Here is an 11,154-nt window from a genome sequence, read left to right on the forward strand (position 1 = left end):
ATTCTAAACTTTATTAATATTTAGACTATTTAGAATCCCTGTATGTCTTGCTGACAGATCTTAATTTTGATACGCACTGCCAGTCTGGATATTTTCTTTTCAGATGTCATATATTTGCAACATTTCCAAATAACTACCAGAAATGAGAAAACTGCACTGCAAAACAAAAGATAAATAGGAATAGTATGAGTTTAATTAATCTATTCAGTAATGTCTCATTCTGTAGGATTATCAGGTTTTAGTTTTAAGGCAGAATATATGAGGAACTTAATCCTTTCTCTGTAACATAACCAGCCTTTCCTTTTAAAATATTTTTCTATAAAGATCTTTTTAAAATGTAAACTAACTTATTAGCAGAAAACTTTATCAGACTTTTCGGAGTGCCCTGACACATTCTGTCATGGGATCTTTCGTCTCAGTGCCTTCTCTTTAGTAATGACTATTCTGCTGCAGGTTCAGCAGATACTGGCAGAATGTACACACATTATGGTCATTGTAGTGGTTTAACCCCTGCCAGTAACTGAACACCACACAGCTCCTCACTCACTCTTCCCATAGCAGCATAGGGGAAGAAAATTGGAATGGTAAAAGTAGAAAATCCACAGGTTGAGATAACAACAGTTGAATGATTTAAATATACTAATGATGGTGATGAAGAAAAAGAAAATAAGAGAGAAATAAAACCCAAGAAAGACAAGTGATGCAAATGAAAACAATTACTCACCAGCAACTGACCAATGCTCAGCCAATCCCTGAGAAGTGTTCCCCCCTGCCCCCCAACCTTCCCCTGGCTCTATTGCTGAGTATGATGTCATATGGTATGGGATATAGATATCCCTTTGGTCAGTAGGGGTCAGCTGTCCCAGCTCTGTTCTCTCCCAATTTCTTGTGTACCTCCTTGCTAGTGGGGTGATGTGAGAAGCAGAAAAGACCTTGACTCTGCTCACTAGTAACTAAAACATCCCTGTATTATCAGCACTGTTTAGAGCACAAATCCAAAATACAGGCCCATGCCAGCTACTATGGAGAAAATTAACTCTACTCCAGTCAAAACCAGCACAATGTATGATGGTACTACAAATAATACTGGAAATACTGTAACAAAGCGGACTTCATTTTTCCACCTATACTGGTATTTTAATACAACTACCATCATTCTGCCACAAGATGGCCTCTGTGTCTAAGAAAAGTCTTACCTGCTTAAAAAACGTGACTAAAACTGCTAAAAACTTAAAGCCATCTATACAGGCCTGGATAGTTGTACACTGTACAGTATCATTAACTTTAGGGCAAAGCAGCAAGGACTGTGGGTATTTCAGTAGCATCTACACAACGGGAATAACAGCATTTGGCCTCCTCTTCCTAGAAATTGGAATTTATTTTTTACATTAATTGGATGGTAAAATTATATTAAATTTGCTCATGTTAAAAGCTCATTTTTATTAGTGACAAATACTAATTAAGTGACAAAGGAAACAATATATTTTATTAAAGAATTAGAAAAGCCTAAAAAATCAGCAATTTTACTGTAACAGTGCACATAGGTCTTCTCTAAGGAGGTAACCACCCAGACCACTGGTTACTTTTCTCTTCTTGCAGTAACACCATCTAAAACTAGTAACTAGTCTTGCTGTGGTCCACCAAATAGGAGTTGACTGGTGATGTGCCTATCCTCTCCTCTCCCTGCTCTGTTCTGCCATCAGTTCTGCCTGGGGCTTTCCCTCTTAGCTGATCTTAGTGACCTTCATAGCTTTTGTGCCCACTTTTTTGTTATCTCACTCCTGCAAGGGCATGGGTAGCAGTGAGCACACACTTTCTCAGATCACAAAAAGATTTTAACAGAAAAGCACATTTAAAATATGCATTTTAAGAAAAAAAATTTAAAAAATGAGTCATGCAAAGCATGCCCACTTTGTTTCTGTTGTTCTACCAGGTGTCCCCAGAAGCACCATCCTTCACTAGATCTCCATGACCGTAAGGGCCCCTGGCAGCAGGAGAGAATATGGGGGGGTTCCCTCATGTTAGGTCTCAACCAACAGGTTTATATATTCTTCCCCCCCCTTGATGTTCATAGTCTGTAAACAAAACCTCTAAACAAAGCAGGTTTCAGACCAAAATGTGGCCTTCTATTCAACAGAGCAATTGCAGCAGCAGCATTTAGATCCCCAAATGTATCTCTTTCTGTCTAAAGCAAATTACAATCAAGTTGTAGCAAAATCCAAAGAGACCTTGTTGAAAAAAGAGGAGCAATAGAACATCAGCTGAGACAGCTCTCAGTCCTTATAGAAGGGCAAATACCTGACTATTCTGCTGCTTTCTAAACAGCAAATGCCAATCACAGGCTGATATGACTGAACTATTGCTGTGGAAAATCCAATTTCTTATCTAGCATCAAAGTTGTCATTTGCTCTTCATTCAGTCAAATATTGTCTCCTTAATGAAAAGGTTTCTTCAGTGAGATTTAGACTCAACTGAACTGAAATCAGAATGTAGGAAAGAATGCACAAAAAAACTGCTATCTGTTTTTATTGGCTGTAAAAACATGCAGGACTGACTGCAAGATCTGAGATACACTGCTTAGAATAAGTATGTTTTCTGCTCCTCAGTGTAAGGTGATGCTACATATTTCTTCTAAACGGTCAAGGCAACTGAACAGAAAATGAGCTAAGATAGGAAGCCAGATGCTCATAAAGAAACCCTCTAAGGCTCAACATTTAAAGGCTCCATCTTCTCAACAATTTGTTTCAGTGAGCTTGTCTTAAGTGCAGCAAGCTAAACCCCTGGAAAGGCAGGGAATCTCAGGAACCTGGCATAAAATAGCCTAGTTGAAACAACTCATTTATTTCCATATAATCTTTACTCTAAGACACAACAAAAAGTCCTTGAACATCTCTTATGTATCTCAGATAAGGTGCCAACCAATGAAATCTGTAGTTCCTCTGGTCCCAGTAGGGGAGCTTGTATGAAAGTCTGAAAACTGAATACTAGGTACCAGCCTGTTTCAAGACTCCTTCAAAGTCCTTCTTTCTCACAAAAATGCTACAATACATTTTCTAATGACTCTGCCTACCCATTGATTATGCAATCATTATCAATATATCAGTAGAAATAAGGTCTTTGCATGATGCATTGAAAATATACTTAGGAGGTCTTCTGATAATTGTAGATAGTATGGAAAATTGCCAGCACACCTATTTCAGCTAATCTGAAATTGAGTATCATCCACAATGCATGCTATGGCAAGTTTCCTTGTGAAAGTCCAACTTTTTTTCTTCAGCAAAGAAGAATCACTAATATGTTTGCTAGATAAACTGCAAAACAGAAAGTGCAGCTTTAAGGTTGGTTCCTCATACTATATTCCATGTTCTCCCAGGAAGCTCTCAACAGTCTCTCAGTCATCGTAACAACTTAATCTACAGGAAAAAAAAACCACCACAAAACAACCAAACACTCTCCCTTCCAAATACCAAGCTCAGTTTTTGCAACAGCCTGCATCACAACAAGATTCTGATAAACTGGAAAACATTGCCTTAGTACTACTATTACTTCCTTATTTTTTATTTTAATAAAATCCATTTATAATCTGGCAATTTGAAGACAGACTGATAGGAACATAATTTTCTCATATACTACTGGAGATTTACGTACAGCTTTTATGAATTAGTTATCAATTGTAATACTGTAATAAGTCATATTACACCACGAAAGAATAGAAAAGCAGAATCCATGTTTCATCCTTTCTCCCTAAACAATGAAAGTATCGTAAATATAAGAAAATTATTCTATATTACAATATGCAAGTGTAAGACTTTGTCCTTATGTAAAGTCTAAGTGAAAGAGAATCCTTTTTCATTGCTATTGTTAACCTATTCTCCATCTTTTGAACTCCCCATTACATATATAAATTTTTTATGCCACAGCATGTATATCCTCTTCGTGGAAGATTTTCAAAGCCATATATGGGGTGCACATATATGACATGGACATAATTAACGGCACATATATCACACATCTAGATCTCAGTGACCTATTTTGTCGAATGAACACCTACCACATCACTGTTTCCATCATGACCTTTTGAGCTGTAGCTTTCCAAATGAAAAACTGTTGGTTCTTCAACATATTAAGATAGTTTAAAATCCATGCATAACTTTCATCATTATTGTCCAATTTTTATAGTATGAGTTCCAAAAATATTATCACCAGTTTTAGTTTTGGCCGGAGCAAAATAATTACATATCAGAAGCTGAAAGGGCTTAATAGGTCTGGAAGGATCCCAGCCAGGATCATTATTATTATTACATGCCGGCTTTATACTGCAAGTGCCAATTTAGCCAGATGATGTCGCAGAAGAGCTTCTACGAAGACACTCTTGCTCGTATTCTCAAACCTGAGCTCAATATATGAAAGTCATTTCAGTGTGATAATGGAAGAGAAATTCCCCAGACACTGTGCATTATTCACTTGTCTCTTAATGTGTTACACCCTTTTAGAGTCATTTAAGGTGAAGGGATGCAAATAATTTAAGATATGGATATTATGCAATGGAAACAAGAATTTCCAATCAGAAATACGAATGCTTTCTGTTAACAGTAAACCTTTGTGAAGATCCATGTCCATGCCTGAGGAGGTAAGGAAAGGGAAAAAAAAGTTTGAAGTGGTATAGAATATAGAAACAAATGTGTAAAGATATTTTGGAGTATTTTATTTCTAGAATGCAAGAGGAAATTTTTCTGTACTGAAGAAACACATAACAATATCAGAAGAGTTTACTGTTTCATACACTTCCAAACATTTTAAAACAGTAGAAAACTTTTTGGGGCAAATTAATAATTACTAACAGAGATAGTCAATTTATGTTATGGTTTTGTTTTGGTTTGTTGTGGGTTTTTTTTAATGGAGTTTTGATAAAATTTCATTTCTCAGAGAAAAAAGATGCTTCAAAAAATCTGGAAGTTTTTTCTGGGAACGTCTGTCAAGCATTAAATTAAGTTGGTACAATAACAGATTTTACAGTACTTATAAGACTAAATCCAAGTGGTTTCAAGAACAGTCTAGCTCATCCCTTTATTTACACACACATAAACTCCTAAAAGTATTAGATTTTTGTCAGTCTGCAAGTAAGACAGTGAAAGCCTTCTGCTACTTTAACTACATAGACATTTTCTGAAATCTTCCAGAAAAAAATGCCACCAAGAGTTGTACATTGAGCGGAAACGTTTAGAACAAAACAAGAAGGGACACAAAGTAAAATTACATTGACTAAGCATGTAATGTCAGCAAAGCTGCTGTGGGTTTACTGAACCATTTCTGCTCAACTCATTCTGCCCTTAGGCTTTGTTTGGGAGTCTTTTCTACTCAGTCGTTATGCACTGTACAAGTACTGTGACTTTTAATCAAGAGCTCCACAATGATTTCCATGCCAAAAATCAATAAGATCCATATATATAGTGATAAATATTTTCTGAGAGGGGCAGCAACCTGTCAATGCTAGCACAGAAGAGGTTGAAGAGACCTCCACTGAAGCAGGTGCACAGTTCTGCTCATGTATGCTCAAAACAAATGAACTTAAAGTGCCGTATCTCTTCACTGAGCCCTTCTGCAGAGAAGGAATAGTTAAAATCACAGAAGAGGAGAAGGGATCTCAAAGGAAACTAAAAAAACCTTGTCTATCCAGAAAAAAGAAAACTGTGGATGACCGAAAAATTATTTTTAGTTAGATGAATGCAGCACTGGTTCCTAAACATATACATAAACACAGACTGGGAGTTACAAGCACTTTCCTAACCATCACAACCTTCCAGCAGGGTGAGTAGGAGAAAATACCTAAAACATTTAAAAATGGACTTTTTAAAGTTCATTAAAGATTTTATAAGACCAGTCTTCAACAGTGGGGAAATGAGGTCCCAAGGAGAGGAATTCTCTGTCCATTTTTGTGTTCCTAGGTTATACAGACCAGACAGGAATTATCAACATATATACCATTTGCTCAGTCCACATCATCCTGCAAGCGGGGTTACGCCACTCCTCGTGACATGACACACCATTTACATGCGCAGACACACATATGCACACCTAAACCTGACAAGCAACTAGTAGTTCCAGTTCACGTCTAAAAAGATATGAAATCAATCTGATTTAGGGTTTCATGGATAGCAATGAACTGCTATCAAGTCTTTATGTCTCTTCTTTTTCAGTGACTGGTAACCATGGCTACACTATGTAATAAAGTTAAGTGATCCATAATGCTGTAATAGAGGGTGTGTTTATTGTAACTCATTTTGTTATGAAACCCCAAGAAGATAAAGCTAGTAAGTCAGGGTGAAATGGAAATTAGCTGCTAGTTAAAATTTTGCATGTATTTTAATTAAAAATGCATGCTTTGTTGAATAGCACAATTTCTTTTCCTGAATAATTTATGACAGCCAGTCTGTCCCATTGAAATGTTCGTATTAATTTTAATGAGCTTGTCAAAGCCATTTTAGCCATTTTATGTGTAATAGATTTAGCTGGGGTAATGTCTTAACCCCTTGCTTCTTTAACCAACATAAAATCTGGTTTATACAAAATAGCTTATTCAATTTTTAATTTATATGTTAGTCGTTTCAAATAATAGCAGCATTATGATTCTCTATATTACATTTTCTATTTCCATATCTATTTTAATTCGGGGCAGGGGAGAGAAATGTTTCTATTCTAAAATTTTTGAGGTAGCAGTTAACATGGGTTTGTTCCAGAGTTTCAAGTGAAGGTAGCTTAACAATTTAGTCATTATCTTGAATGCCTTCTTCACTGCATTCATGCTGTGCCTCTTGGAACATCACTGTTTACCTGCAAAACTTTATCTCCAGTTACCTCAGTTGGCCCTGCCTAGACCAAACTCTGACCTAAAAAATGCAAAAACTCTGCTTAATAACTAACCATAACAGCTAAGTGTGGAAATTTAAGGAGCAGAAAACAAAAATATTATTACTGGCAGATCCAAAGGCAGAGAATCATGTGCCCTTTAGCTGAGACATGATCCAGTTTCATTAGGTGACTCAGGTGTTTTCCATAAGAATTGATCCAATTCTGTCAACTATTTCTGAACTACAGAAACATTTTAACAACTTATTTGTATATTCATCAGTCTGGGCCTGCATGGAAATAATCTTCATCAAAAGCCCACATAGATGTTTCTATACAGCTTGGCTGAGCTAAATTTCCATATTTAACAAACACACTAAAAAAAAAGGAGATAAATTCTACTATTTCCTATTTTATATATAAGAAATTAATTAAAAATCCTCCATCTGTACTAGCCTCACAACTGCAGTTTTAAAGTCTGCACCAAGTTTTGTAGACACTAGCCACCTCATCCTCCTACTGCTAGCTTTTAAGATTTTTTTTTTAGACCCAACACATAAATTTGTGATGTTAGTCCGTGATAAACAAGTGTCTGGCATATGAAGCCTCACTCAGAAAATGTTACCTAGAAACAAATAGGAGAGCAAGAGATCTATTCAGAAGTTATATCAGATATAATATTATTCTGAAGCATTTAAAGATTTTTAAAATGGAAGAACATTAAGTACAATAAATGAGTAATTTTTTTAGATTAATTAATATTGGCAGTTGCATAATTACTTAATGCTACTTCAGTTTTAACAAGTTTGGTAACAGCTTCGTGCAGGACCACAGTAGTGGTCCAATGCTGTGCTCAGCAGTGGAATGTGTTCAATAAGGAAGTTTCTTCAGATGATGACTTTCTATCACCCACAGTCAGAGAAAAAAATCTAGAAATATCTGTGGTAGAGGGAGAACAGGATGTGGTTATACTACCATACACCCACAGCCTCCCAAATAGCCATGAGAGTGGTGGTTGCTGTTACAGGACAAGTCACGAGGAAGTATTAAAATTTATGTAATTGTGGGAATAGCCCACAGAAATCGTTTCCACTTCTGCTAAAATTCAGTTATTCCCACTGTGAAACAGTACAGAATCCCTCAGTGACACCAAATGAAACACTGATTCCTCCACATATAATTTAGTACAGTCCTCTAGATGCTTGAGTGGGGGAAACAGAAAATGCATACAACAGACCAAAATGCCTTCATGTTGTTACAAATATGTGTATATTGTTACAATGTTTTTAAAGTAAAAAAGTATGACAGCATGCAATGGGATGGCAAGTAGATTTTTCCCCGTCTTTACTGCCAGACTATTATAGTGTGATAAGGAGTTTAAAAATGTGTTTCCACGGGCCTCTAAATCCATGCCTGGGCTCCAGAACAGTTTCTTGTTATGCAGTACAAGAGGAAGAAACATAAATGTACAATAAATTGCCATAAAATCTGTCTGGTATTAAAGAAGGTGAATTTATCTTCCACTAGAATTTTAATCTTTGAATCAAGAAAAAAAATCAATTAAAGAATTTTCTCTGAAAACAATGAATATACATCTTAGCATGCAACCTGTAAGACCAAAAAGTTCAAATGAAGTCTTTCAAATGAGTTATAAACCACAGCAGAAGGAACATTCTAGAAATTTTTACACTTGAAATATATTTTTCCTGTCTTCTAAAGTACAATTCTGACTTTTTTTGTGTGTGTGCTTGTAATTGATGCTGTTGTGGCTTCAAAATCTGTTGCAGACTTCCTTCTTTTACTACACTCAAAATTATGATGGGATTGCAGCCAAATTTATTTTCTGCAATGGGTTTCTCTTTGTAAACTACATTTACAATTTAACCACCACCATTTGATGGATCTTAAATATTGCAAAACCTCTTTAAGTCTTAGCTAGCCAGAATTACAGAAACTCTGAAGCTGTAAAAAAAGAAAAAAGGAGAGTAGTTTTGTGACTTGCCTTAAAGCAAAATAAAAACAACTAATATTTGAGAAAATTTTGATTTAGAGGTTCTGGAATTTGATTTTCCAATGCACTGAAGACATTTGGTACTTAGAGACCAAGTTCTTATTTTTGGGTCACTTTTTGTCCTTCCAAGCCATATGTTCACAGGAGAGTAGTAATGCTGTGGAGCACGATCTCAGTCTGCAATAATAACTGTGACCCTGGCTGAAATCCAGATGCCTGTGCAAGGTGGACTCATACTTGTTTGTAGTCCCATGATATTGCTTAAACGCTTGATAAAATTAGTGTCTGCAAGAAGTAAACAGACATTTTTACCTCTTTTTGTACTCATGGCACTAGTGATAGTAAGGAGGGAGCATTTTAAGACAGATGCTCCTTGTTAAGGGGAAGATGGGAAAAAAACCAATTAAAACCCCCTAAACTACAATTGTCACAAGACAATTCTGCCAGAGCCAACAGCAAAGCTTTACAGGCCTAAGATGCCCACGTGACTAATACCATCCAGGGTTACAGCAGGGTAAAATAGCACAGAACGTTTCCAGGCCATACTTCAGCATATACATTGTATCAGTAACAGTCTTGCATTTGGAAAACACGACATGACACCATGCCATAGCCATTCTTTCCTGGAGCAAGATTATGGTCGCTGTCAAGTTAGACTAGAGGGACATTGATCCTATGGAGCATTTCTGGCATTCCTGTATTCCAGAAAGAACTCAGTGAACCTGTAGTTCCAGACACTCTAGACCCGAAGCTGAACAGCACTACACTTTCTACACGCTCTTACACAGGCAGGCAAATACTATTATTCCATCCAACATTTCCCTCAGGGAAGTGGGATACTACTCATGGAATAAACTGATGTATTATATCTGCCATGCCTTCAGGTCTGATCTTCAGCATTAGGTCTGTAACATCTGCACTGAATTTTTTTTACTTGCTGAGCCTTCTGCCCACGCTGCCCTTCACAGAACCAGCCCCCAAACAGCAGTATGGCTTCACACATCAGGGTTGCTTAACACTGGATATGCATTAAAACTGCACAGTAACAGCTGACAGCAAGGCCTTAACTTTGTCACATAGCATAAAAATATAACTGTAATTAAAGAAAATGGAACAAGAAGCATCCACTGTAGAGTGTTAATGTAAAGCTAACCAGTTAACTTTTAGGAAGGCTAAGAAAAAAAGAACTAGAGTCCCCAGGAGAAAAGGAACTGCCTAGGGGATAATAATTGACTTGGAAAAAATCCCTGAGGCAAGAAGGAAACTAGAGGAGCATAAACACAAATTAAGATGATGAAGCAAATGGAATGTGACAGAGAACAAGAGGAGAAAACAATCAAGGATCAAATTCTATTAAGCACTTTCACTAATGTTGTAAAACACATAATAAAGAATACACTCTAAAAATAGTAGATGACATTAAGGCAGGAAAGGTTATAGGCACTGCATCAGAATAAAAAAATGACCTTAGCAAAGATATGATGGAATTCAAAGTACAAGTATTACATTTGGGGAAATAAATAAAATGCAAATCTTTAAGAATGGGGGATTAAGCACAAGAATTTATTTATTTTTTAATTACTATTTTGATTTCTGAATGTTGAAAAGAAGCCATTCAAATTTCAGATTGTGTCTGGGGTGAGCAATTCTATTCTGCATTTTTATTGTGAACAGCTAAAAGAAAGTCTTATCTTTTGAGAGAAATGAACAGAGTAGTTAAACATAATGTTTCCCTGCTCATGCAGAAAAGAACGTCCGTGAGCAAGCCTAATTCTGCCTATTCCTGATGGTAACAATCACTTCAGTCTTATTTTGTGTATCTTCAAATTCTCTTGTTCAAGCCAGACTCCAAAACTAGCTGAAACCTTCATTTAAACATGTTTACATGGCAGACAATTGTAAGCAGGTCATCATATGACACTCCTGGAGATTATAAAAGTTGTGCTTCTGAAACAAATTCCTTCTTCCTGGAATTTTCTCTATGAAAACACAGCATCTTTACTGGATATTAGTGAAAGGGGGCTTCTCCAGATGGCAGTGACATGCATGTACGCTGTCTCTTCCTGCAATGTTTCTCTAACTCCCTACCACTGCTATTTAAGGGTATAAACTAAAGCTTGTGTCTGGAGAACACCTCTCCCCACCATTTTCTGAAAACAGTTACATGAAAAACACAAACTTTCCAAATAATATTTAAGAGAATAGAAAACCACTCACTTATCAAATTTATATATAAGACTTTTTATCTAGGACTTGATACCACTCACTATCTAACTGATATCAATCACTGCACTCCA

This window comes from Gallinula chloropus (genome assembly GCF_964237585.1).
Source record: "Gallinula chloropus genome assembly, chromosome: 7".
Lineage (NCBI taxonomy): Eukaryota > Metazoa > Chordata > Aves > Gruiformes > Rallidae > Gallinula > Gallinula chloropus.